At 37.0% G+C, this 27,164-nt stretch overlaps 1 protein-coding gene across 9 annotated transcripts in view; it reads left to right on the top strand.

Moving 5' to 3' along the window:
* Window positions 1–27,164, top strand: part of LRBA (LPS responsive beige-like anchor protein) — a 549,006-nt gene that overhangs the window by 309,457 nt on the left and 212,385 nt on the right. The gene's annotated exons all lie outside the window — the stretch shown is intronic.

Below are 27,164 nucleotides of genomic sequence, written 5' to 3'. Positions count from 1 at the left end.
ACACCGGGTTTTCCAGTAGCCGGTTCCCGTGTCCCTTTTCCGCCCCACTCCGTCGCATAGTTTTGCATCCCGATTCCATACGCTTTGGCTGCTTGGGTAGGCGCCTCAGAATTCCAGCCCTGACCTCGTGCGGGGACTGTGTAGCCCAGAAATTAATGTTTCATGTGTCGAGTGTGCTGGAGAAGCGACCATGCGATCAGAGCGCCCCGGGGTTGGGGGAGGGAAAAGCACTCCTAGATTTTAAGGTTAAAAGAAGCCAGCGATTCCCTCCGTCTCCGCACTTACTTTTTAAGGTGACTGATGATAAAAGGTTACTCGTGTTTTGATTTAAAAACAATTCATTACCAATTTCCCTGTCTGGGGTCGAAGCTCTAGTAAATAATAAATCAGTTAAACAAAAGCCGACTTTAATTTATTGCTCTAGCACTAATTAGAAACATCATTTGAGCAATAAACTTAAACACTTCCAGCAAATAATGCATGTGAAATCCCTTTCTCCTGTGTCTTTGCGTTTGCGGCCGCATTGCATTAAGAGCAGCTTTATCTGTGGCAGGTTTCAGAGCAGCAGCCCTGTTAGTCTGTATCCGCAAAAAGAAAAGGAGGACTTGTGGCACCTTAGAGACTAACCAATTTATTTGAGCATTTATTTGTTAGTCTCTAAGGTGCCACAAGTACTCCTTTTCTTTTATCTGTGGCGGAATTTGCTCTTCCCGGGAATGAATAATTGAAGGGGAAAACAGTATCCGAGGAGGCTGTAATTGAAGAGCCCTTGTCACCTCTGCTTTTATGTATGTTAGTATAGAAGTCCATCAGCAGCTCCTTGATGATGTATAAAACGAAGTGGCAGCCCCTTGAAGAGCAGGAGATACACTCGGTCCTTTTAATAGAATACAGTATGTGCCTGAGAGAGAAACTCTCAAGGCTAAAAGCCACTTGAAGTCTTCAGACGGATTGATCTGTATTCTCTCGTTATAATCCGTCTCATCATACTTGAGTTAATGAGGCAGGGGAGGAGGGTGATCTGATGGTCCTTGACAAATTCATTAGGGAGGCTGCGGGACATTTTATTTGATTGTTAAACATCGTGTTTGTTTGGTTTAGGCAGTGCCAACATCAGCATGCTGCTGCCTGGAGCAATAGTGTTTGGCTAGCAGGAGCTTCTGTGGAGGATATTGGAAAGGGGACTTTGGTTGGGGAACACATGCTCTTTTCTTTGCTCTCCCTCCCCGTAAACATGTAAATGGTATATACAGTTTTAACATCTTTAATAACTATGACAATGTTACAATGTGCTTAAATTTAAAAACAAACAAAACTGTTGTGTATTTAAATATATTTGTCTAAAAGTATTGTGTGGGAGGATATGTATGATTTACAAATGTGAAGTTATTTTTTATAGAGCAGAAGAAAATGAGGGGAAAATCATTCTTACAGTAGAGAAAAATAACTAGAATGCAAAATTGTTAACCTGTCCAACTTTATATTAGATTATAATTTAATGTGCTTGTTTTTGTTTGACTAGTCAACTTATTAAAATAGCATAGCTTACATATTTCAAAAGGCTTTCTATTCCTAAACAATTTATTTAAAAGTTTACTTAATACAAAACTAATGGAGTATTTAATTTTAAGTGAAGACATTGACATGGGACTATGAAACTGTTTCTGATGTAAAAAACAAAAAGAGTCAGAAACAGGTGCTCACAAGAGGGATCAAAAGTATGTGTTTTGTGTGTGGAGTGTGAACATATATATACACACATACACACATGTAAGTCTCATTCTAGACTAACTGGTATTTCACTAGATGATGCTTTGTGAATATATTCCAGTTCTTTAATAAGTAATGGCTTTGGATTTCCTGTCCATCCTTTGGTTTAAAGAAACCAGTTCTGGGAAAAATACAGTAATTGACTTGTTCACAGAATTTAATTTTCTGATCATTTTATATTTTGCTGAAGATCTGGCTCCAAACATTCTCCGCTTAAAGTGCTTTGCAGAAGAACTCTGTGCTTCCATTTATAGAAGAACAGTATGGGAAAAGAACTAATGCCCTTTGCCTGTCATTTTCATACATTCCTGCACTGCTGATGGAGCTTGAACTGCTGCAGGGAATGTATGGATTTAAAAAGAAATGATTCAGTAGTGCATATTGTGTTTCTCAACAGCAAAACCAAGCTAATGGTTATAGTAAATACTTCTGTGGGTCTGACAGTTATAATCCTGTTTACATTCTAGAGAATACAGTGTGCATCTCCCCTTTAAAATTGTGGATTGGTTTCATTATCTGCTGATCTTTTGTAAGGACGTGTTTACTAAGTTAACTATAATGCACTCTTTATGTGGAAGAACAAAATATGTTTGTTTACTGCAGATATCATGTATGTATCTCATCAACCTTTAACGAACATACATAAATCTTGTTTTGTAAACAGATTGGATGATATGCTAGTTAAATAATGTATAAATGGCTATAAAACCTTAATTAGGTTACACTTGTGGATGATGTGGCTTCCAAATATTTTTAAAGTAAATTTTGAGTATATGTTCTTACCTGTCAAATCTTAAAATGTAAGGAGGATGCTTTATATAATCTAGTGTTCATCAAATAATCATACATTGAGTTATACCTCTAATAGTTCCCAATAACTTCTGCCTACTTTAAATGTCTAAACCTATTGTTAAATGTAGATTATTATTTCTGATGAGTAGTAGTAGTGATTTTTTTTAGCTTTAAAAAATTGTTTTAGCTACTAAGTTCTTCTTAGTCACCTAAACCAAAGTTTAAACCAATCAGGTAAAATCAAAAGTTTGGTTGCCAGAAGTCAAACAAGTATACTATAGAATAACATTTCTAATACTTTGATAACATTTTATTCTTGTTAGAACATCCTGTGGGCCTTATTTTTTTTGGATGTGTGGGTGTGTGCGCACACGTATCTGATTGGATTAACCATATTTAGTTTTGGCTGTTTTTTGTTAAAATAACTGATTAATCATAATGTCCATTTATGTATAGAAGTATGAGAGCATGGATAATGCCAAGATTTTGTCAACTTGAACTAGAATTGTATGTAATTAAAATTAGTTGTGAAAAGATTACTGAAGTACATGGTGTATAGAAATATTCTAGGTCACGGTTCTTAAAATGCCATTAAATGAAAACGAATCCTTTAAAATAATTCAATATGGAAGTAACTTACGGGTTTTCTGAGTAAAATGGGGATGGCAGAAGCAGAATGTTGTTTCAACTAGAGTGTATTTTGACTTGGCTTTCCTCATTATCAATTTGTGTACGATGGTGATTGCATCCATTATCTTCGATGCATACAGAAATGTACATATGTATGTGCAGATGCTCACACCCACAGACAGTAGCCCAGCTTGGTTTATGGTTGGACATTGATTTATTTCTAAGATCAGAACCTTCATGTAGCTGGCTGAGATGCAGCATTCTTTACTTCTGAATCAACTTAGAATTCTGAATCTAAAGCTTTAACTATTTGTCAGCTTCAATTTCCAGATCCTTTTAAAGTAAAAGCTTCTAATTTATGTACATATGTTGAACATTTTGAAAATATTGGGTCAATTAATACAGATAGCATGAAGTACTTCCCTCCCAAACTACTACATAGACTAAAGCTATTCTTGTGATTAAAATAATGAAATAATTTTCCATAATGTAGTTTATATGAGACAGATTTAGGGGGCCCAATTCTTCCCTGTAATACCATTGCCCATTTGTGTTGTGTGCTTTAAAATGTACTGTTTTTCACTATTCAACAAGCTATTTTTTATGATGTCGTAAATCAGCATACAATATAGAAGATATACAACTTTGACTAAAAATTCTATTTCTTTATAAGCTTCTGGCTTGAGCAGTCTAACAACTAAAATACTACAAAAGCAAAACAAAACAACCCTATTCAGATATTACATAGTTTAAATGTTAGACAGTGAAAAGTTACTTTAGTTTTTGCTTATTTGACCTCCAAATATTGACGTCCCTGCCCTCCCAAAGAATTATTTTCATATAAAATATTGCTATTTATAAAATCATCAAATTGTTTTTGTTTCATGCTACTTCTAATGAGAGCATTAAATTGTAGCACTTCCTGTTGAGATACATATTTTGTTTCAAAATAACTGGAGTATGATAATACAGAGATTGCTCTCTTTTTAACTTTATGAATGAGATAAAATTGATATGCAGTGTTATGTGCCATTTCTTATAGCGGGGGAAAGGGAAACTATATTTGCTCAAATAATGTATAAAAGCCATCTGCATAGCCTAATTGAAATAATATTTTGTGATCTAAAGGATGAAAACTTTTCCTTTTATTTAACCATCTGAAGTAAAACTAGGATGTAAAACAGCTGTCTTGGCCTATTGATATCAAGGTTCTGCCCGTCTGTTTCTTTTCTGCATTTTTCCCTTCTATCTTCCTTTATTATCTTTGGATCCTAAGGAGCCTTTCTTATTTTCTAACTGGTTTTGTCTGCAGCAAAGGGCTGGGTTGGTGGGTTTAAATCGGCTCTGGATAGAGTGAAAAATCTTTGATCTATGGCTACGACTGCTTTCAAATGATTTGCTTGCTGGGACTGGACACTGTCCATGCCCTTTCACTTCACTATCAGATAGGCACACAAAAAGGACTTGACATGCTACCAGATGCATAGTTAATCATCACATTAAGTCTCTAAAGGGATCCATCCAGACACAATTAGGTCGACCATTTTTAACTAGTGTTTGCTCTGTAGTTCGTTTGGAATGCAGTATTAATTGTAACTGCTTATTTAACTGTATTTAACAGAACTGTGTACATAGTTGCAAAGAGCAGTGCTTTTCTTTGCTTTGTTATGTATTAGAACCATTGAGAGATATTAAGCTTTAAAATATTCATGTATTAAAATTATGTAGTAGTTTGGAGGTTATGGACTTCAGCTGCTTTCCTTTTTATTATAAATTAACCTGAATAAAGCTTATATGCTCTAACCTACATCCAGTGACTGACCTGTATTAAGATCAGAAGAAAATTTACAAAAGTATTTGACTGTTACCAGCTAGATCTTAACTTTGGAAAGCCAAACAGTCAGCAGGATTAGTAACATTTATTTAAATAAGGAATCGTTTCAACTTGTGGTGTTGAATATTTTATTGGGGGAGGAAAAGGGGGGTGCAGAAGTTACAGGGGTTAGAAGCAGCAAGTACGTTATTTCTTGCAATCTTAGTGTAGATCTTGGAGATTTTCAGTTTCATTTTTAAACTATAAGGTGTTAGTCATAGCTATTCAGCAGAGTGCATCTGTAAGTTTTAGAATTCACAGGAGTTAAAATAAAAGCAGCTTGCAGAACTGACTCATCCTTTTGTTGTATGAAGACGTTCCAGTGTTCTACTTCCATAAATGGACCCTAACATACATATATGGCCTTTCTGTGGCCTATTGGTGTTTATATAAAGATGGGTAGTATCAGTGGAAGGAATAATTGAGAATGAACACACCCTGGCCACCACATGAAAACTGATAGTAATCAGGGAATACCTGAGAGAAAATGTTTACAAATATTCTCATTTGCTTTTAATCAATTGTTTTAGCAGGCATTCGGGTATTAACATTTTTCTAATTTACATACAAGCAATTATTAAAGGCACTTAATGTAACTTTATAGGAAATAGTTCAGATCTTCATTTCAGATCTAAGATTACATAATTTTTATTTCTCTGCTTCATATTTAATATTCTTTGAAGGAAAAGAAAATGTATTGAAATGTAACCTCTATCCTGTGTTATAGTCACATTGGTATGAGTAAAAATTACTCAACCATGACAGTAAAAGAGCTCATTGGGGATTTTAAAATTATATATGCATATATACTCGTGTGTAAGTAAAATGTATAGGTGCCTATACATATATAATTAAGAAAAACAAAAACCTAGAGTTTTTAACTGTTGTGGTTGGATAATTTACTCATATGTCATTTATGTGGAAGTTCATCATTAGTGGCATTTGAGTATCAATGTGACTATCCAAGGAATTGTTTATATGCACTTTGTGGATTTCCGAAGTGCTAACTTGAAAGAAAGTGGGACTTGAACTGCATGGTCATTTGTGAATTTATGTTTTATCTCACTTCACTTGAAAATTTATGAGGAGGGTGACTTAGGGGTGCTTGAGTTGTGTGTTCCAGGGCTTGCCCCTACTGATAACACCCTTGTTGGCGTGAAAGTGTAATGCAAATTATGACAGTTACAACCTTCTGTTTTGTTTAACCTGTCAGTGGATTTCCTGGATCAGTGCAGAGGGCAGTGGTGTGTTCAGCTAGTCCATATTCACCTAAACTTAAAAGGTCAGGTTTCTACAGGCAAGCCTAGTCAAAGCCTAATTGATGAGGAGGGCAGGGAGACAGAATTTACTGTTCTGTTGGCTAGTTTCATATCGTTAGGTTGTCCTGAAAGCATCAGGCAGTCACAGCCCCTTTCATGTAAGTGCTGACCCTAGACAGGAGCTGACAATCAAAGGAGGCAGCCACAGGAACCAGTGCAAGTAGGCTATTGATTTTTCAGTTAGGTCTAAGTAGTTTGTAGTATGGGTAATGGGTGACAGAGGCAGGTATGTCATTATCAATGAGCTCCAGAACAGTAGCGACAACCCTCCCTCATATTTCCTTCAGCACTGACAGTATGCATCCAGAGGTGGTCAATAAATCGCCCAACCTTTTACTGACAAGTGACTTGGAGGTGGGAGTCAAAGAGCTAAAGTTCTGTACTTGAACTTGATATGGATGCTGGGAAAAGATCTCAACATTTGCACCTATGGCTTGTTAAGCTAAGCTCTGTGGAGAACACGCAGGACGAAACTGCTGGCAAATTTATAGACGTGTGTGTGTGGGGGGAATCAAATATAGCATTATTTTATGTTTTAGAAAATTTCAGTGTGTTTCTTTAAATCAAGGAGAATAGCTTAAAAGGGTCAGCGCCTAGATAAACACAGTCTGCAAAGACAGTTAGGTTAGGTTACCATGGTATGGTTTTGTTTTTGCTCTGCATTTAATCAAGGTATACTGCCATAGCAGTACAGCAGTCATAGATTGCAATTCATAATCCACTTTTAATTCCTATTTTCCTTTTCTTACATTTCATATGTGGAGACTATTTAAAGAGATCTAAACTTGCTTGTAAATCTGAACTGCTAGCAGTAACAGCATTTTCTGTTCTGAGCAGCATTGCTGTTCTGGTTCATTATTGTAGTATACTACACAAGCAAGTGGAGGGAAGCTTTACTGTTTGAATTTTGATGGTTATAGTTTCTGAGTTTACTAGAAGTGGAAGTGAATTTTAGGTTTACACTTAATTAAGATAGAGTAAATGTATTCTGAAAGACATTTGGATAACTGTGTACTTGTAATAAAAGGTTTATTTTTTAATGTTTGTAGAGGAAAATCAGATAACCCTTTGATGAAATTGAACCTAGTATGTAATTCTCTAATATTGTTGCTTTACTTGAGGGATGTAAATTATCCTGCTTGCTTTCAGAAGTTGGAATTCAGTCAGGTTGTATGCTGTGCACAGATGTTAACGAAATAGCATATGCTTATAATTAAAAAAATCTTTAAACAAACTGAAATAAAACAGAAGAGTAAATGTTTTGAAAATCTTACTTAAAATAACTCATTGCTGTGGTGTCTTATTCAACAATGTTTGTAATGTTACACAAAGCAGAAGTCTAAGACTCTGTATATTGCATAGCTGCTGAGTATCAAATATGAAACTTTTTCATTTGTCTGCAGTTGCTAAAATTATTTTCTTTGGCTTTTAACTACAAAAAGCAATGTTGACATAGATTGAAGAAATGAAGGTAGAAATTTTCAGAGTTATGAAATTATTTTTTTAAGAGTAGACGCTGCAAATCTTTGTAAACACATATTTGTGACTAATAGTGTTGCCTAACAAAGCTTTTGAAGATGCAGAATGTTCACCATCTTCAAGGGGGAAAATTTCTTCAGTTGGTTGGAATTACTCAATGAGAAGATACATTTGTTGTTTGAGGCCGGATTCAGGTATTCCATATGTAATTTTCCTTTTGTCAGCAACTAGTTATACACTATATCTTTGTAGTTTTCTTCTGTTAAACTAGGTGAAAAGTGCAGCTGAATAATATTAATCTTTTTATCTTTTGTTATGAACAGGTACAGCATCTTTTGCTGCATTTGCAGCTTCTTACTGGCATGCTATGTAATTGCAGAAATGTAAAAAAGAGCTGCAGAAAGGCAACAAATTAAATTTTCATGAAAGAAAACTCTAATCAGCAGTGACAGTGTAAGAGAAAGATGATTGCCATTTGGTCATTGTGTAGAGACACTTAGATTTGGTGTCAGTGCTCCTGTTAATGATGACTAATGTCTTTCTTGGAGCAAACGCATGCTCAAGCATACTGCTACAGTCCAGAGAAGGATCTGAGGGATAGGTACTAGTAAGTAAAAAGGTTGTGCATCCTAAAACAAAGGCTGTCAAACTGAATTACCCAAGTCTTCTGGTAGAAAAGAGAAAGAGCTTTCCTAATGCCACATAACCACAGTTTTTAAAACTGTCCACTGTTGAAAAAAGGTGATCTGGGAAAAGAAAAATAAAAACTGTATGTTTACATAAGTGCTCTCTAGTCAACTGCTTTAATTAAAATATATGGATAATGCTGATACATAAGTACACTAATCTGAAGTAAAATGCAGTAAAAAGTCATGTTTTATTTCTCATGTTAATAAACTAAATATAAATATAAAAATGAGGTAAACCTGCAGCAATTTTCTTTTCAAATCATCATGCTATATTCTGAATAAATCCTTTGTAATCAAATGCAGAATGTCTAAAAAGACCTTTGCAAATTTTGAGGCTTTGGCTGTTAAATATATTGGCAAAAAAGAGGTGGCATATGTCATTTTTTTAAAGCTTTTCCCAGAGTGAGACCTTTCAGAAGGGCATTTGCAATGCTTGTCATATTTTTTCATATACATCTTATTGGCCTGACACATCTAGAGGACCATGAGAACACAGATGTCATTGCATTCAGACAACACTAATTACTCTGGGATTTTTGCAGCCTCAGTGCCTGCATGTAACCGTTGATTATGACTGTTTATGTGGTCTATCATGGGTACACATTGCACACTCAAATGGTGCCACTGGCCTTTTTGTTTCCTATTGTCACACAATAGGCTATGAAAAACAGCAACAAAAAATTCCTGGGTGTGTCATTTTCTCTTCAGCGTTACACAATTAATGTATGTTTTGGCAAAATATCCTTTGTATTTCAATACATTCTGCTCTTTTGTTTGATAAAATCTATTGGTATATGTTTTCAACCTTCTTATAACACTTAGGCTTCCACTTTTCACAAGGTTCTTTTATATAGTACACTTTACATTTTGTAGTAGTCTTTTGTTTGAAATTTGAAACTCTTAGGATCACTAATTGCCCTAGTTACCTTGAAAAATTACTTATGTCTAAACTTCAAATGGAACTGATAGATTTTTGTGAACTAGTGTCACAGTTCAGATTAAAAAACAACAATCTTACGATTGCTTTATGAAACTTACTGTTAATACTTTGTTAAATTTTCCTTAGCAATGCAATCTTTTCAAAACTTCTTGTTCAGTTACAATTAATGGTGCATGATTCTAACACAAAGTTCAAATGATGATTACGCCAAGGCCTTAGTTTTGTGTGAGTTTATGTATACATTTTGTAAGAAACACAATCTATGTTAATCACAGATTGGAAAATAAAAGCTCTGTTAATGTAACTTCACATGCTGATGAAGCAGAAATAGAAGCAGCTTTATCAAAGATGTATGATGAGATAAAACTGCAGTCTCCGCTGTACAGTTATAGTAATTATGACTAATGAACCGTCCAGTCTGGATGAAATGGCATGCCCACAGGGACTGTGTCCAATCAGTTGTGACTTATGCAAGCTGAACAAAACATTGATGGTGTTCCAGATTGAATATTATAACAGGAAGTGTACTCTTTGTTTGTAACATCAGATTTGTCAGGTTATTTTCATGCAATAACCAGTCAGGAATAACCAGTGTTAGTAAATAATAGTGTAGAGAATTAGGATTTTTAAAAATGTACATATGGACTTGCATTTCTTATTCAAGTATATGCAATCTGTGTAAAATGTATTATTGGCAAATGCTTCTAGGGGTCTATCACATAAGCTCGCTCATCTGTGATAAAAATACACATTGTCTTATAAAACCTTTAATATAGTGAAAGCCAAAACCAAACATATAAATAAATAAATAAACCTTATCAATCATATCAAATATCCAGTTAAACACGCTGCAACAATTTATATTTTAACACATTTCCATGAAACTTGGCACTTATGCCACCTCTTGGCTGCATTTTGAAACAACCTGACATTTTGCACATGTAAGAAGACAGGTACTTTATAGCATTAGCACACGAAGAGCAATTTCTTACAGCAAAAGGATTGTTAGGTAATTTAGATGTCTGAGTGTGGTGCTGAGTAAAGTGGGAATGAAAAGGTATTTGATAATTGATAGGCTTAGCATAGCAATATTTAAACTTTTAATATATTTAAAAACTGCACATTTTTATAAAAGAGACAACCGGCATAGTTTTTACCTTTCTGAGAAATCAATATCTAGACACGGAGATTCATTCTGTTGGTAAATATTAAAAACTGAAGATGAAATACAGATTGTGTTGAAACTTCCTTGAATCGGTTATGGAGAAATGAAACAGTACAAGAAATGCCACCCTAAAAATAAGCTTGTAATAAGTCATTTAGGCCCAGATGGTATAAACTCTTGTGCATTTGTAACTTTGCTCATGTAAATGAAGTTACATGTGCAAATGTTTGCAGGATTGGGACCAAAGTTTGCAATAAGTTAGCTACACTAATTTAATATCTCTTATGCACCCTTAAATAATTGAATGAGTAAAAGTTTTTTTTAAAAAACCAAGAAACTTTGAATCTTAGTGCATTAAAATTAAAACAACAGTTTAAAGTATTTGCTAGAAATTGAACAAAGTTAAATGTAACAATTTGATAGAATTTTTGCACTGAAATGCTGTTTAAATTTAGAGCAAGCATTTTTTGTATTGAGGAAATGTTGTGGCTCCTTAGCATATTGTGATCTTTCAAACAAAGCTGCAATCATTACAGTGCTCTAGAAGAAGCCAAGTGTATAGGCTTCAAAACTGAACTAGCTACGTATTTGTTTTTCTTCGATTATATACCTAATTGAAAGTTGTGTACTGCCTTTGATGTGTCAACCTGTGCCTTTCCCAAAATTAATATTACATACACTTTTTCAAAAGCAATGCTATTTTGAGTAATGTTTCATAGTAAGAATGTAAAAGCTACCCCCTTTTTTTCCTGTGTATTTAAGTTTTTTTATGAAAGTGAGCAAATCACAGACTAACTCCTCCATTTTTTGCACATCACATTGGTTCTAAACAGGCCTTCAAGTGCTGTTGGATACAAGATTGGTGTCAAATAGCTCTTACATCAAGAATTTCTCTTTAGTTAATCCAACCTCTTTAGGACATCTTGATTCATCAATAAACTGTCATTTTGGAAAGCTTAGTATAGAAATCCTCAAAACTGCACAATTATTAGTTTAAATTATTTCTATTGTTTGTATACAGAAGTCCCATTCAGGATTAAGGCTCCTCTGCAAACATATAAGACGTGATTTCTGTCTAAGATCTTAAAATATTCCATTTTTGGTTTGCGGCTTGGAATATGAGACTCTAGTATGAGAGATTTCACTGTTAAAATTCATTGTAGACTGCTTCCCTTGATAGACTGCAGTACCTTGACTCCAGATACATTAATAACCATTTAATGATATCCTCTAGAAAGAATAAGATGAATAGTAATTTATTTTAATAATTTCATAGTCAGTGTTTCAGACCTATTAGAGATTATGGCTTCAGTCTGTTTCTTTTCTTTTTCCTTTTCCTTCCTGTCTTACACTAACATAGGGTGAAATCTTGGCCCCTTGAAATCAATGGGACTTTTGCCATTGACTTCAATAAGACCATGTTTGTATAGGAGTTAGGATGAAATTCAATAAGGACAAATGCACAGTACTCCACTAAGGAAGGAAATATCAGCTGCACACATACAAAATCGGAAATGACTGCCTAGGAAGGAGTACTGCGGAAAGGGATCTGGGGGTCATAGTGGACCACAAGCTAAATATGAGTCAACAGTGTAACACTGTTGCCAAAAAAGCACACATCATTCTGGGATGTATTAGCAGGAGAGTTGTAAGCAAGACACAAAAAGTATTCTTCTTCTCTACTCCTCGCTGATTAGGCTCAACTGGAGTATTTTATCCATTCTGGGCGCCACATTTCAGGAAAGATGTGGACAAATTGGAGAAAGTCCAGAGAAGAGCAACAAAACTGATTAAAGGTCTAGAAAACATGACCTGTTAAGGAAGATTGAAAAAAATTGGGTTTGTTTAGTCTGGAAAAGAGAAGACTGAGAGGGAACATAAGTTTTCAAGTACATAAAAGGTTGTTACAAGGCAGAGGGAGAAAAAATATTGTTCTTAACCTCTGAGGATAGGACAAAAAGCAGTGCAACAAAAAATTGCAACAAGGGAGGTTTAGGTTGGAGATTAGGAAAAACTGCCTAACTGTTAGGGTGGTTATGCACTGGAATAAATTGCCTAGGGAGGTTGTGGAATCGCCATCATTGGAGATTTTTAAGGGCAGCTTAGACCAACACCTGTCAGGGATGATCTAAATAATACCAAGTCTTGCCATGAGTGCAGGGGACTGGACTAGATGACCTCTCAAGGTCCCTTCCAGTCCTATGATTCTATGATTTCACCCATAATGAATTATTTCAATAGCACTCAATTAAGAATTAATAGACTGGAATGTGTAATGTATATTATATTACTCTACCAACATAGGAGGCTGTATTAATAGTAATAATAAAATTATTTTAGCTTTTTATTTGGGTAGTCTCTAGTGGTCAACTAGGACAGGGCCCCATTTATGATAGGTGCTATATAAATATACAGAAAATGAGTCCTTCCTCCAAAGAGTTTATCATCTAAAAGTATTGTATTTGGCAAATATTTTTAAGAATTTTGCATCTGCCTGATTCTGTGCTTATTACGTACATCAAGATAAAAATGATAACTTTTAGGTTGTTTTTCGAAGCACTCAGCATTGGCCTAATTCTGTTCCTAGTGAAGTCAATAGTGTAACTCCCATTAATTCCAGGCCAGTATAGATCACTTTTTTAAAATCCCTCCCCTTAAAGTACAGTTCTACTCTCGAAGGTGATTTTGTAAAAATGTCATTGTGGAGTTCCATGTTGAGCTTTCATTTCTTCCAGATCAAATATGTTCAGTTTTGCAAGGCAAACATTTTTTTTTCCCGAATTGCCTGACATGGAAGTTTCACTTGGTATCTGGAAGTCAATCTGTTTTTTTTTCCCCCTTACATCTCAACACCACTAACAAAGACTTTGCAGGCCCATTTGTGCCCTAGGTTAAACCTGGACAGTCACATTGTCTTCAGATTATGCCATCAATTACACCTGTAATACCCTTATCCCTTTAGTGGTTAGTACACAAGGCTGGATTTAGGGGCAGGCGACTGCCTGTGGTGCTGGGCTTGGGGGGTGCTAGGCTTGCAGATTTACAGATCCTAGCATGCAAATTTAAATCACAGGGATAAATCATGCATGCAAACCATACATCCAAGTCATAAAATGGGCTACAAATAAAAAAAAACAAGGTGTTAAAAAGTTTAACAAATGGACGGGGGAGAAGGACAGCTGAAGGCGCTCCTTACCTGTTGATTCACAAGGATGTATATCTTTTATCTGTATTGTCTTTGCAGTAGTAAAAAGTAGCAAATTCTTACTCCCGTTACTATGGTGAGCAGATCAGACACTGAATACACCCAGGAAGAAATAACTTTTTACATTTTATAGTCACTTTTCAGAGTGGAGCTGGATTTTCTGTAATAATCCTTTCTCTGGTTGTCCTAGTGTGAGTGTCTCCTCATCTTTCTTTTGACTTTTAGATTGTAAATTCATAGGGACCCAGATTGTCTTCATTTTATTCCTTGTACCGACCTGAACCCCGTGTTGGTACATAAAAAGTAAAATACCACAGGGACTAACAGCTATTCAGTAGGTGTGTACATTTTATTTAATAAATAAAACAAAAGCAGGTAGTGCCAAAGAACAGGAGTTTAACTTTTTATGTCATAATGTTGAAAATTAAGCAATTTGTACATATTGTTATATATATATAAACTTTTTGCACTTCTGAGTGGGAGACTTCTATTTACCTTTCTCTATGTGAAGGCGGCTTACACCTCCTTTATGCATGTTTACAACTATACAATTCTTTGAAATAGAAGGAAGTTCTTAGAGTGGGCCAAACGATATATTTAGTATTTAGTACCAGAGGATTGTCAGTTGACTTTTAATTTGTGGAATTTGGAAATGAGGAAAAATAATATCACATGGCAGCAAACCCCAGAGACTGGCCTGGTGCTCTAATTCTTTACATAAATAGACCATTTGCTGACTGACAGGCTTACTGGGGTCTGTTCAGTTACTTTGGATTACATCCCCAGTGTGGCCTTTGATATTATGCTGTTATGAGATTTTAAACTGAGTTGAATATATTTCACTGTTTGCTATTCCTTTGCTACTTGTTTGCTTCTCTCCTAATGAAAGACAAATTCCTAGACTTTTTTTTTTATCCAAATGTATAATAATCCCAGAACTGAGAGGAGATACTGCCTTGGGAACTGGTTTAAAGGAGCACTTTTCTAAAGACGAACCCAGTTGCCAGGCCTCCACTTTCTAGCAGTGCATCAGCTTAAGAGTTTTCTCATTGATCAGAGTACTGCTTTCTCAGTGACAATTTCCTTTCTCTTATCTAGCTCATTCATGACAAAAGATTAGTTATCTGGCTGGAGGCCTCTTTCACTGAGATTTATTATAAAGTAAGTAATATGGAATTTCTTGGCTTCCCCATCCTGTGCTAGGATCGGTCTTTGTTCTGTTTTAGTCTGATTTGGTGTTCCCTCATTGGGACTCAGCCTTGAATCATGATTTCTCTTTGAGCTGCTCTCTCTCTATCACTTGTGGGCTAAAGAAAGTATGTCAGTCTTTGGTTAGGATTGCTCCCAGTTTACGATATCAGATAACTTAGTTTTTTTGCCTTGTGCATATTAGGGGTACAGTAGAATTTTTTAAACTTTGTCCTGTGTGTTAAATTGGAGATTTTGCCCATATTTTCATATGAAATAAGGAACTGAAGTCAGTAAAGAGCACCAGTGTTTGTACAATGATGAATGGTTCTATCTTCTTCCCTCCATTAGGTGAGGAGTGCTTTTTTAAAGGCTCCTTCTCCATATAGCTGAGGGGTGAGTTAGAAAGGTGCCTGGGGGGCTAAGTTAGTTTCCTGCACAATCTGTGGAAGCTTCAGGACTGCTCTAACGTGCTCTGGCATTACACCAGCAACTATCATCAGTACCGTGTGTTCTGTCCCTGTCCCCCCTGCCCCAGTATGCCCCCTTATGATCACCTTTGCTGTGGGTAGGCAAGATGAGTTGGCTAGAAGTGGTAACAGTAGCTTTATGTTAGCTGAGGATTTCCCCATGCACAAGGAGTCCTCAGTTGCCCAGTTAGGGCATGTAAACATCCCTTTGCAGAGCTTTGGTGGTTTGAGTACCTGTACTCACATTTCTCTCCCTCTCTTCCCTCCCGGGTCCCTGGTAGTGTCTGCCACAAACGAGCGGGACAGACGGGGCACTCAAGTGCTACCTCCAAAAATAGAGAGGCTAAGAGATTGGATCTATTCGGATGCAAGGTTTATTTGACAGGCAGTCTCCAGTTACATATTTCTAACCAGCAGGCTCTGCTGGGGGGAGGTACAGTTTTAACTTGTGGGACTCAATGGCCAAATTGAAGGATTCCCTGCCACAGGAGTCAAGGCAGGAGTTCTCACTCTCCTGGAGGAGGGCAAGAGGGTGGCTAGGTCTGGATGTGGTGGACTCAGCAGCCAGTACCATGGTGTCAGCGGTCACCATGAGGTGCTGTTCGTGGCTCCAGTCATTGGGCCTCTCTCACGAAGTGCAGCAGTCCACCCAGGACCTCCCCTTCAAGAGTACCTACCTGTTCTCTGAACAGACTGACTCCAGGCTTCACAGCCTCAAAGACTCAAGACCACACTTCACTCCGTGGGCTCATATAGATACCCCAGTGGGGCCAGGCAGGACTTTCTAAGGTACGCCTGAGGATGGCATACCAGTCTCGACTCTGGATCCATCCCCCCTTTTGTTTTTGGACTGCCGTCGCCCTTCAGACGAGCATGGTCATATATAACATTGGACACGTCAGTGCTCAGCACTATAACAGTTGTTTACACCCTCCAGTTTTCTTTCTGAAACCTCACCAGACTGCTGAGGAGCACTGGCTCCATACATTAGATGTTAGGTGGGCCCTTGCCTTCTATATTGAGAGGACTAAACCCTTCCGCAAATCTACATAACTCTTTGTAGCAGTAGTGGAAAGGATGAGAGGGCTGCCGGTGTCATCCCAAAGAATCTCCTCCTGGATAACCGCCTGTATCCACGCTTGCTATGAACAGGTGAATGTTCCGCCTGCAGCCATCGTGACTGCTCATTCCACGAGAGCCTCATCATCAGCGTTTCTCGCACGAGTACCAAGCCAGGACCTCTGCAAGGCCACAACATGGTTGTCGGTTCATACCTTCGCATTCTACTATGCCATCAACCAGCAGGCCTGTGACGATGCCAGTTTAGGAAGCGTGGAGTTGCAGTCAGCATGTCCATAAACTCTGAGCCCACCTCTGACGGTACTACTTATGAGTCATCTAGCTTGGAATGGATATGAGCAACCACTTGAAGAAGAAAAAACAATTACTAACCTTTCATAACTGTTGTTCTTCGAGATGTGTTGCTCATGTCCATTCCATGACCCACCCTCCTTAGCCCTCTGTCGGAGTTACCGGCAAGAAGGAACTGAGAGGGTGCAGAGCCGGTGGTGTGCCCCTTATACCAGCACATATGGCGCACGGCTCCCAGGGCTGCTAGAGCCAATCCTACGGTTACCACTGACAGGAAAATCTCCAACAACTGTGCACATGTGGAGCGCACACACCTAGCATGGAGTGAACATGAGCAACACATCTCAAAGAACAGGTTACTGACAGTTCTTTATTACTTGAAAATAAACATTACTGTAATGAATTGTTTTTGGATGAGAAGAGGAAGAATATAACAACTAGATTTCCCAGTAAATAATTTTCACCTTTTCAGGATTTTATGCTACATTCATGAAAATAAATAATTAAAGGTTGATGAGGGGTGAATTGATGTGTGAGGATAAACATTCTATAGATTTAAACTTGAAACATTGCTATTTGTAGATCTTTTTCTAGATAGGCATGAAAACTTTAAACTGTGCCTCATGTTTTTAAGGTCAGTAAGCCTATATGGTTTTATTAATGTGCTGTAAATCTTATATTCACAAGCAGTGTTTACTACAGGGCAGTATATTTAAAAGAAAATTTACACCCCAATGCTGAAGGAAGTAGGCTGAGTAAAAAATACAAGGGTGGATCTTGAACATTTATTCTAATCTGACAATTGTTTGTTTAAAAAAAACAACCTCAAAGTGTAAATTGCTGTTGAGACTAAATGAGATGTGTTCTCAGACCGATTCCAACAATTTTCTTTCACTTTTATTTATATGTATATAAAATAACTGTTTTTTATTACCATGAATGTTATAGTATTGTGCTTGCTCTTATATATAATACATATACATCTCTGAGATGGGTTTTTACACCCATTTTAAAATGGTACCTTCCCCAGTGTAGGGTCAGAGCTTCATTGAAGACTCTGGCCTTCTCCAACTCTGTGCATAGGTGTTGGAACTAAGGATGATGGGGGTGTGGCAGCATCCCCTGGCTTGAAGTGATTTCCTTTACATACCGGGTTTACAGTTTGATTCAATGGCTTTCAGCACCCTCACTGTAAACATTGTTCCAGCACCCCTGAACCTGGGCAATTCTTGCTTCATGCACGGAGGGGAGAGTTTTTCTTGAAATCAGGCCCATCTCGTCTTTTCTGTCAGCGTTTGGCCTAACTCCAGATGAATTCCCTTCCAGTGCAGTGGTTTCCACTTTCTTCTAAACGTGACAGTGCTAGCATTCACCAAGAACAAATAATGGACAATAATCATTGGCACGGTGTGAACGGGGATGGGTCAAGGAAATTGAAGACAAGTCATCACCTGCTTACAGGGATGGTTTTCCCCTTCACTGGGAAAACCTCTCATATTTTCCCTTTTTATACTTTCTAGGAAAAGGCTTTACAGTGTTCCTACAGAATGCTTGGACAGTATTGCATTTATGTGATTCACTTCAGTAGTGGGGCTGCCCATTTAAATTTAAACACCTGCACATTCCGTATAATGTTGTTAAGGTGGCAGGTGTTTCTTTGAAAAAATATAATTTTTTTTTATTTATATAGTCTCTCTTTACAGGAGCATTGTAGGCACCTCAGGGAAAAATACATAGTTAATGTACCACTCTTAGACAGTATTCAGTGACCCTCAAACTTGCTCTTCCACTCTATGGTCAAAATATTAGGCATCAATATAAAACATAGAGGAATTATGGATGATTCAAGACCTACTGACGGTTTTCCGTACACTGTTTGTGCTTCATCTAGTTGTTAATTTGTGTTTATATAATCCCATGTTAAAGAGAGTCTGTGTCCATTTTACCAGGCAACATTAAGTTCCATCTGTAGAAACAAAAGCATAACTTCAGAAGCACATGATGAAAGCAATTTAAGATGTAATTGTGAAAGGTGTGAAAGATCTACATACATAAAATATCCATCATTAGATGCACTTTTACATAGTTAGTGCTTTCTTAATCTGTAGTCTGAGAGATTTTTGTCCTGTGCAATGCCTTGTGTTTATCTAAAATAGATAAGTGACCTTTGCAGTAGAATAAGATTTTTTTTTTCTTTTTTTTTGGGCAGGTGAGCTGTAGCATGTTCCTTCTTCCATTCTGTTCACCCTCAAAAACCTGTTATAGGGGAAGTATCACTTTATATTAGCAAGCTAGAGAGGGAAGTAAGCCAGAAGGTAATTTAACATCAGATTATTAATACCTAGACTCCCGAGAAACACAGAGTTGAATCTTGGTAGTATTAATACAGTCCTTTGTTTTTCTATGGTACATAACTTGAATTCCATGCGTTTTACTATGAGTGTCTTCCAAAAGAGAAATTTTAAACAGGGATCCTATCTTCTCTGTATATTTAGTAGAGATCCTGTAGCACCTTTCATAAAAGTAATGGTTTTCCCTGGAGCCCTTAGATAACATTTCCCCTTTCCCAGTGCACTAGTGTCTACCCAGCACCTTGAAAGAGGTTCTGTTTTGGTTGTGAAGTGCTGTATGTACATAGACAAGCATTTTCAAACTTCGGTGCCTTAAACAACCTGGTTTTCAGAAGTGCTGATCACTCTCAGCTCCCATTGGCTGAAAAGGGAGGTGTAGGTGCTCAGCATTTCTGAAAAATCAGGCCACTGTTTTTAGATATTTTTACAGGTAGCAAAGTTCAGATATCAAACATCAATTAATGTATTTTGTGAACTAGTTGGCCTGGTTTCTATAGGCACCTGTGGTATTTCTGTCCATTTGGAGCTCTAATACAATATGTGTTAGTATAACATCAGTTAGAGCTCACATTTCCTGTATATCGAAATCTCTGACAAACGTTATGTTAAAGAATGATAATGTGATCTACTAACATAATTCGTGTGCTAATATTCTTGGGAATCAAGTGTATGAATATACATGTTGAAAGCAAAGTTGTGTACTGTGTAATAATCTTGTTTGTATCAGATAAGAGGTTAATATATTATTGCCTGATCACTAATATAATCTTGTGTTCTGTTTGGTAGGTCCCTTGCACAATGCCTGAGTAAACTGGTTGTGTATAGGAATCACTCTCATTTCAGAGTCAAGAATATTCTCCATCTCCTTGCTAGGCCACAGAGCAGTAGTGCAGCAGTCCCATACCTACTTAAACCTATAGGCTGTAATATTTAATATTGACTCCTGCTCTGTACTTTGCCATTCCTGGGAGGTGTTGGCTGGTATATTCACATAATCAAGAGCCCTCTGCACTTTCCTAAACCACACTTGTCATCTTCGCAAATCCCCATGCACATTGCATGAGCTATGGTGAGGCATTGCAAAATGGTATACAGGGGTGTGTGGAGTCTGTTTGCATGGCCTCTCTTTGGCACCCTTCTCCACACACACTCTGTGTGCACCCATGCACACCCTTGGTGAAACCACCATGGTTTTGCTTCATGGCGGTTTCATCAAGATATTAATTGCTCTGTTCTGAAAAGGATTATCACCTGTTCCTCCTCCTCCTCTGCTCTAAATGCCCAGTGAAAGAGGAACAAAGAAGAAGTTGTCACTGCCCTTGCGGGGAATGATAAGGAGAAATACTTGGCTTCTGAACTTTTCGTAGTTGTTTCCAGCATGGAGTAAGGTGGAGTAGGATGTGTTTGCTACAGTTATTCCCTGTTGGGAATGAATATATGTTTTGTGTGTCCACAGCAACTGTAGGAGGTAACAAGGCCCTGTCACCACTCTCTAAAGTAAAGGGAGATCTTTTTGGCCAGCTATGTCATCTTCTCTTATGGCAGAATGCATTTAAAAGTCAGCATTTGCCAACCATTGTCACAAAAGGAACACAGACATTTTCTGTTCTAAGTATAGGGGGAAATGATAATTTCAGATGTAAGTGGGTGGCAACTGTCAGGTAGTGCTAACTTCAATGGCAGTCCTACTGCAGAGCAAAACTTCACTTTGAAGTACTTTGTTACTTTTTGGAAGGTGGGGAGAGCGAAGGGTTTTAGATGAAGGTTCCACTGGATTTGGAAATTATAACTTACTCCAAAGAAATGTAGATGTATAAATTTAGTGTCTTAGTTGAGCATAATGTGTATTTTATCACTTTGCATTATGTTTCTATGTTCTTGTAATTGTTGTGCAGCTATTTACCTGAAGGTGAGAGAATGTAAATGGTTATTAATGTAAAGGTGCTAAATAGAAGCAGCAACATCATGTGCTTCTTTATTCTCTGCTAAGACCATTTTTATTTTCAATTTACCTTGTATTTTGAAAGACCAGTTACACTGCAAGTCAGTCTATTTATTTAGAAAGCTACCTGTTTAAGGAAACAATTCATTATGTGTTGTGGAGCTGATGAGTTCAGTAGAGCCACCTCTTAATCCTTGATTCCCTGTGGGTTTTCTTTCACAATACCTTTCTCCTTTAAGTCTCTAAAACTACAGTCTTTCTGACTGAATAGGGGCTATTTTATATACCACCCTGCTCCCAATCCAATTAAAGGCTCAATAATAGATGGATTAGGGAAAGTTTACTACTTAGCAGAAGAGAAGCTTTGGAAAAATAGTGTGTTGATAGCAAGAGGGAATGTGAGGGAAAGCGGAGAAAATTAAAGAGATAATAGTCAGTAATCTTAACTTGTCTGATGTTTGCGCTGTTCACAATATAGCAAACTCAGAATAAGGAGAACAATGATTCAGATTCTTTAACCATTTTGTTGCTGGAGTTCGGCTGTCTCTTCAATTTTCTTCACTCTTGCTTTTGTTATCTGCATTTTGCACAAATGCCACCTAATCCTTTACTTCAAGTCCCAGGCTGGTTTGATTTTTGTGACATTTTCTTTTTCTGAAGAGGGGAATGAGGGAAAGGGGTGAGGTGGTGGAAAAGTTAATCTGGAGAACAATCAACTCATACTATGTTATAAAAGCAGATAAATATAAAAGTTTGCTAAATATATTTCAATTCTCTTTTTTGTCAGAAAAGAAATGTCATTTAAAACTCTGAGCGTAGCCAATAATAAGCATGACTTTGCAATCATAGGTATGAATGAAGTGAACAGACTTTGAAAACAAGAATTAGAATGTTTCTTCTACAGAGATTACTGAATAGAAAACCCATAAAAACTAGTTTGCTGGGTAATAAATGAATTAACTTGGCTAAAATCAAAACAGTATTAGCATACCTTTTGTTTTGTTTGCCTCATTACCACACTTCATCTCTCACCCTCCTCTACAGGTTGACTGTAGAGCAACAGTAGTATGGTATAACTCAAAAGATGCGAATACCTCAAAATTAAACTTGAAGTCTGTCTTTTCACTGACTTTAGGAGGACCCTTTGGCCATTTTGATCAGTGACTCCGGTTAACAAAGTGTTAAAGCTATCCTCCTTTTTCAGTGTACTGAGCTAGGTAGTTGAACAGGGAATGTTTCTTTGTGTGCCATCAAACCTTTTTTTTTTTTTTTCCAGATAAATTAAGCCTTCTCCATTTTGTAGAACAACCAGTAGTCATTATTTTCAGCTACTTTGCTACCTTATTATTGCCAAGGTCTCTACAGAGCCTTTTTCTTTGCCTAGGATAGTGGATTGTAGTGGGCTAAATGTTTAATGAGTCAATGCGTTAAAGGCTTCACTTTTCTTCCAATTAACCCTGAGACCACTCTGGCATTTTTGTAAATCCACAGAAGTATTTTGTGAGGCCTAAAGGGTAAGCTGCAGGCAGGCTGTGAAGAATGTAAAAAGACTAACCTGCTAACAAACTCTGTGCAATAGGACAAAGAGTTTAATCCGTATTATGGTTAATGCAGGCTTAGTGTCCCAAAAGGGCTTTGCAGAGTGGGAGAAAACAAAGAGGGCAGCATCAATAAAAATCCAGTGCTTTTATATTTATACACAAAATTGTTTCAGAAGAAAAACTGATAATAGCATTAAGAAAAGGTTTGAATGGTAGTTTTAAATATGATACTAAACATTGTAATTGTTCACGAATTGAATACTGTTTGTTGTACATAAAGAAGCTAAAAGCAGCACAGAAGCTTGGATTGGCTTGAATATTCATGGAAATCGGTCAGATGAGTACCAGAATTTAAATCTGAAATATTTGCCAATTGGTAAATAATTCAGAAGAAAAAATGACGTATAACATTAGTGTTAGTTCATTAGTGCTTGTCTCTACACCGATAAACCTAGACAGATATTTATATATTTGAGAGAATAGCTTGTAGAGAGGAATTTAGAAAAAACATAATGAAATGCTAAGGGATTACATTTAGCTGCTTCTTACCTAAGAAAAATGAGCAACAACAGGCAATCTCTGTTGCAGAAATCTTACTCAGGAAAGGGATATTTATGGAATATATTATTTAATATCCAAATATAAAATACTGGAATGGGTTACAAATCCCAAATAATATTTTTAAAACTTTGTAAAGCATACATTAGGTTATGGCAAATTATAAAATATGTTTGTAGAAAGAAAATAAAATTTTAAAAGCCTCAACACTAACTGAGATTTCAGTTCCATAATTATATCAATAAAAATGATAAATACATATTTAAATGCAAAGATAAACTGAAAGGATTTTAACTGCCAAAACTAGAGTTCCCAAACAAAGTGGATGACACCCCAAACACCTAAAGAATAATAGAGAGCTACATTCTTGACACTGCTTTAGGTGCTGAAGTCTTCAACTATAGCAGGTAAAATACAGAATCCTGACCTCTAATTATGGCAAGTAAGAAGAAAAGGAATGTTTTTTTCAGCTACTTTTCTTCAAGATGTACTTAGTTATTTTAATTATAGCCATGCATTCTCTTAATGCTAGTAAGAGAATACATTTTTTTAAGAAAAACATTTTTGCATTTTTTTTAGGAAAAACATTTCAGTTAACTTTTTAATGTGCTTCAGTTATTATAACATTGAAGTATTTCTCTTGAGTGTGGTTATTCGTACCTAAATAGCAGCTAGGTGTTTGTTTGGCTTTTTTTAATGATTACTGCTCAGTCACAGATAGGAAAGGAAATGTTTGGGATAGTAGTGCAAGCAAAAAGCCAAATATACTTAGACGTAAATATATGCTTGAATATGGAATGCAGATCATTGAACTTCAATTAGAGTTGGATAATTTTGCCAGGAATAGCATATTGGTATCCTTAGACTCCTTGGAAGTATGTTCAGACAAGAGAAGGAGATCTCTCTTAACTGATTAGGAGTATTTATGCTTGTGATATTATCCCATTTTGTGTACTATATGGAAATCTGTATTAAGATAGGCCTGTAGAAATACTGAACTGGCCTTGTGCTGTGCAATAGGCATACAACCTACTTATTAACAGAATGAAAAAATGGGGTGATAGGGCTCTCTGCACGCATGGCATGGAGTGTGTAGTAAACCCTCTTGTGGTGCGAGATGTTGTACTCAGACACTGAACAAATTCATGACAATATTCCCCTGATAGAAAGGGCTGTCTGCTGGCAACAAGATACAGGAGTTCAATGTGTAAACTGTGATAAGGATGACATGTAATTTGTGTTGTTACAGTTTGACTGTTAATTGTACATAAAGCTTCAGCCTTTACAAATCTTTGGCTGAGAGTAGTTAATTGGGAAAAGGAGTGAATGCATGTCATTAAGAACGCATTCTGTTAGGGGATGGGGTAACACTTTTATCTGAGCTGAGAATGCAAGATTTTTTTAATTTAAATATTTGCCTAAATCCTCATGGAAGTAGACCAGTAGTCTCATTTGTTTAGTAATAAAATAATTCCCTCCCCCCAAGATCGGACATAAAAATATCTGTAATATCATCTAGCTTATACATAATCTTATATTATTTCAGATAAACTGTAATTAAATTTAGCTTTCATTACCAAGTCTGTAACTATAGTGTGGGATATTAGTAGCTGTATCACGATCAATGGAACTGGAGTCTGAGAGCCCATTTCCCTTGGATGGGCTGTTATGAACTAGACACCAGGGTGAACAGGAAATGGCTGGAAGCAACTCAGGCACATGGACAGAGCAGTGGACAGTGGACAAAATTACACTTGTTCAATTTCATTTGCATTCAGCTTCACTCTTTACTGATGAAACTTGGTGGCAGCATCTGAGCTGTAAGCTTTCTGCAGTGCAGAAACTGGCCGTGTGACCCATGGAACTCAGTCTGAAGCCCCTCGGAACTCTGGATTTTGAAGATACAAACCTAGCCCAGTGATTGACCTAGGGAGGAGTTCAAGTGTACACAGACCTGATCGGTATAGGGGCATGACAATAACCAGAAAGTGTAACTAGTATTTTACCTTATTGGAGAGCATGGCAGAAAGATCTGTAGCACTCTGAAGCTCATCAGTGCCTCAAGCCCTAGATCTGGGGATGTATTACACCCCAAAGCAGAACGAAATTGTGGCATGACACAGGTTTTTTACTAGAGACCATTCTGAAGGGGAGGGAATAGACCTCTGTGTTACCGCCTTATACATACTGGCTGCTACATGCTGGTATGTATAAGGCATTTTGAGGACTTTGCAGACTCCCTGATTCAGGACAGGATAGTCTGTGGGACTTGAGATCACCTCCTGTGGGAACGGCTACCCCAGGAAGGCAATCTCTCATTAGACAGATGCGTAGACATGCGGTGTGCAGTAAAAGGCTCAAGAGAAATGATGAAAGCCCTAGGATGCAGAAGGGACCCTAGCCCCCAGAACTACATGCAGTGAGACAATAACAAAGGAGAGCAGTAGCCAGGGTTCCAGACTCTGAGACAAACACATTTAATATGGGAGACAACATGAGTGGGTAAAAGAGAAGTGGCCTGCACTAGGACAGCATTGCAAAAAATGTGGCAAGTTGAACCATTTTAGCAGGGTGTGAAAGAGATGGGAAAGGTCCCAGAAAGATTCAGTCAGCATTGTACAAGAGTGGGAGGACACATCAGACAGCCATGATGATATCATGACTGTCTTCTTGAGTCCCAGAGTGTATCAGGTTCAGGCTGTTGGAACAGGAAAGCAACAAGGGACAATATTAAACTCCATGAATGCAGCAGTGTTAATAGGGAAACACCCAGTGCAATTTCAGCTAGACAGTGGGGACTCCTGCAGTGTTTTGGACTTGAATATCCCCATTACAAAGAGCTGTATAACACGTATATTTGATATCCTCTAAACTGGGAAATCATGTTAGGGGAAATGTGTAAATGGATTTAAGATTAAATTGTATGTTAGTCTTCCTTAACGAGAGCGTCCCACTTTAAAGCTAATCATACTTTTCTTCAGTCTGCAGTGCACACAGACGCACCACTTTTCTTTTTTGGTTCTCTACTGTTACCTTTTTTAAATTTTCTGCAGAGTGATCCGTGTTTGTATATGGTATTCATTACAGATAGATTAACTTTTACGTAATCAATAAAAACATGTACAGAACACATTGGTACCTAATTATGAAGGAACATGTTCAAAATCACTGCAGCACATAGATCTACTGTACACCTGTATAAACAATCATAGTGTTTTGAAGTATGTACAGGTCTGTGAAATATGGTTGTTAATATAAATCTTTAAATCAGTCCTCAAAATACGTGCAGTGTATTGAAATGAATAAGAATCACGTGAATGAAAAGAAGTACAAGTTTTGCTCTTTCAAGCTTGAGTCACTGCATTATCAAAAACACTATGTACTGCGGCTATACGATACTATGGTTCAGCAAGGGACATTGAAATTATGCTATTTTGGGTTCTGTATTGAAAAAATATACGTAAAATAGCACTTATATTCCACCATTACAATTTGGCTGTGATGGTATATAAAATGTTTGGCAGAAAGAACCCTGAATGTGTTAACTATATATATGAAAAAAAGTAGCCGAAGTATTAAAATACTTCTAACTTTAACTTGCAGTCTCCCTTTGAATAATAAGATATGGTTTTAAGATGAAGGCAAGCATGCCACAACTTTATTAAGAATCACAACTGGGGACATATGAGTTAGGTACCCAGCTTCCATTCAGTTTCAGTGTGAGTTGGGCACTTAATTCTTCTTTGTAACTTGGAAAATATTGTCCATTATAACTAAACATGTAGTGAGTTATTTGCCTTCTGAATGCTCTCTAGTCTTACCCTAGAATGATCCCTTTACATGGTCTCTGGATGTTTTTTTAGGATTACCATTTTAAGGAC

This window comes from Chelonia mydas, chromosome 4 (assembly GCF_015237465.2).
Source record: "Chelonia mydas isolate rCheMyd1 chromosome 4, rCheMyd1.pri.v2, whole genome shotgun sequence".
Taxonomy (NCBI): domain Eukaryota; kingdom Metazoa; phylum Chordata; order Testudines; family Cheloniidae; genus Chelonia; species Chelonia mydas.
The sequence above is the reverse complement of the archived record's forward strand: the minus strand, read 5'-3'. Positions and strand labels throughout refer to the sequence as shown.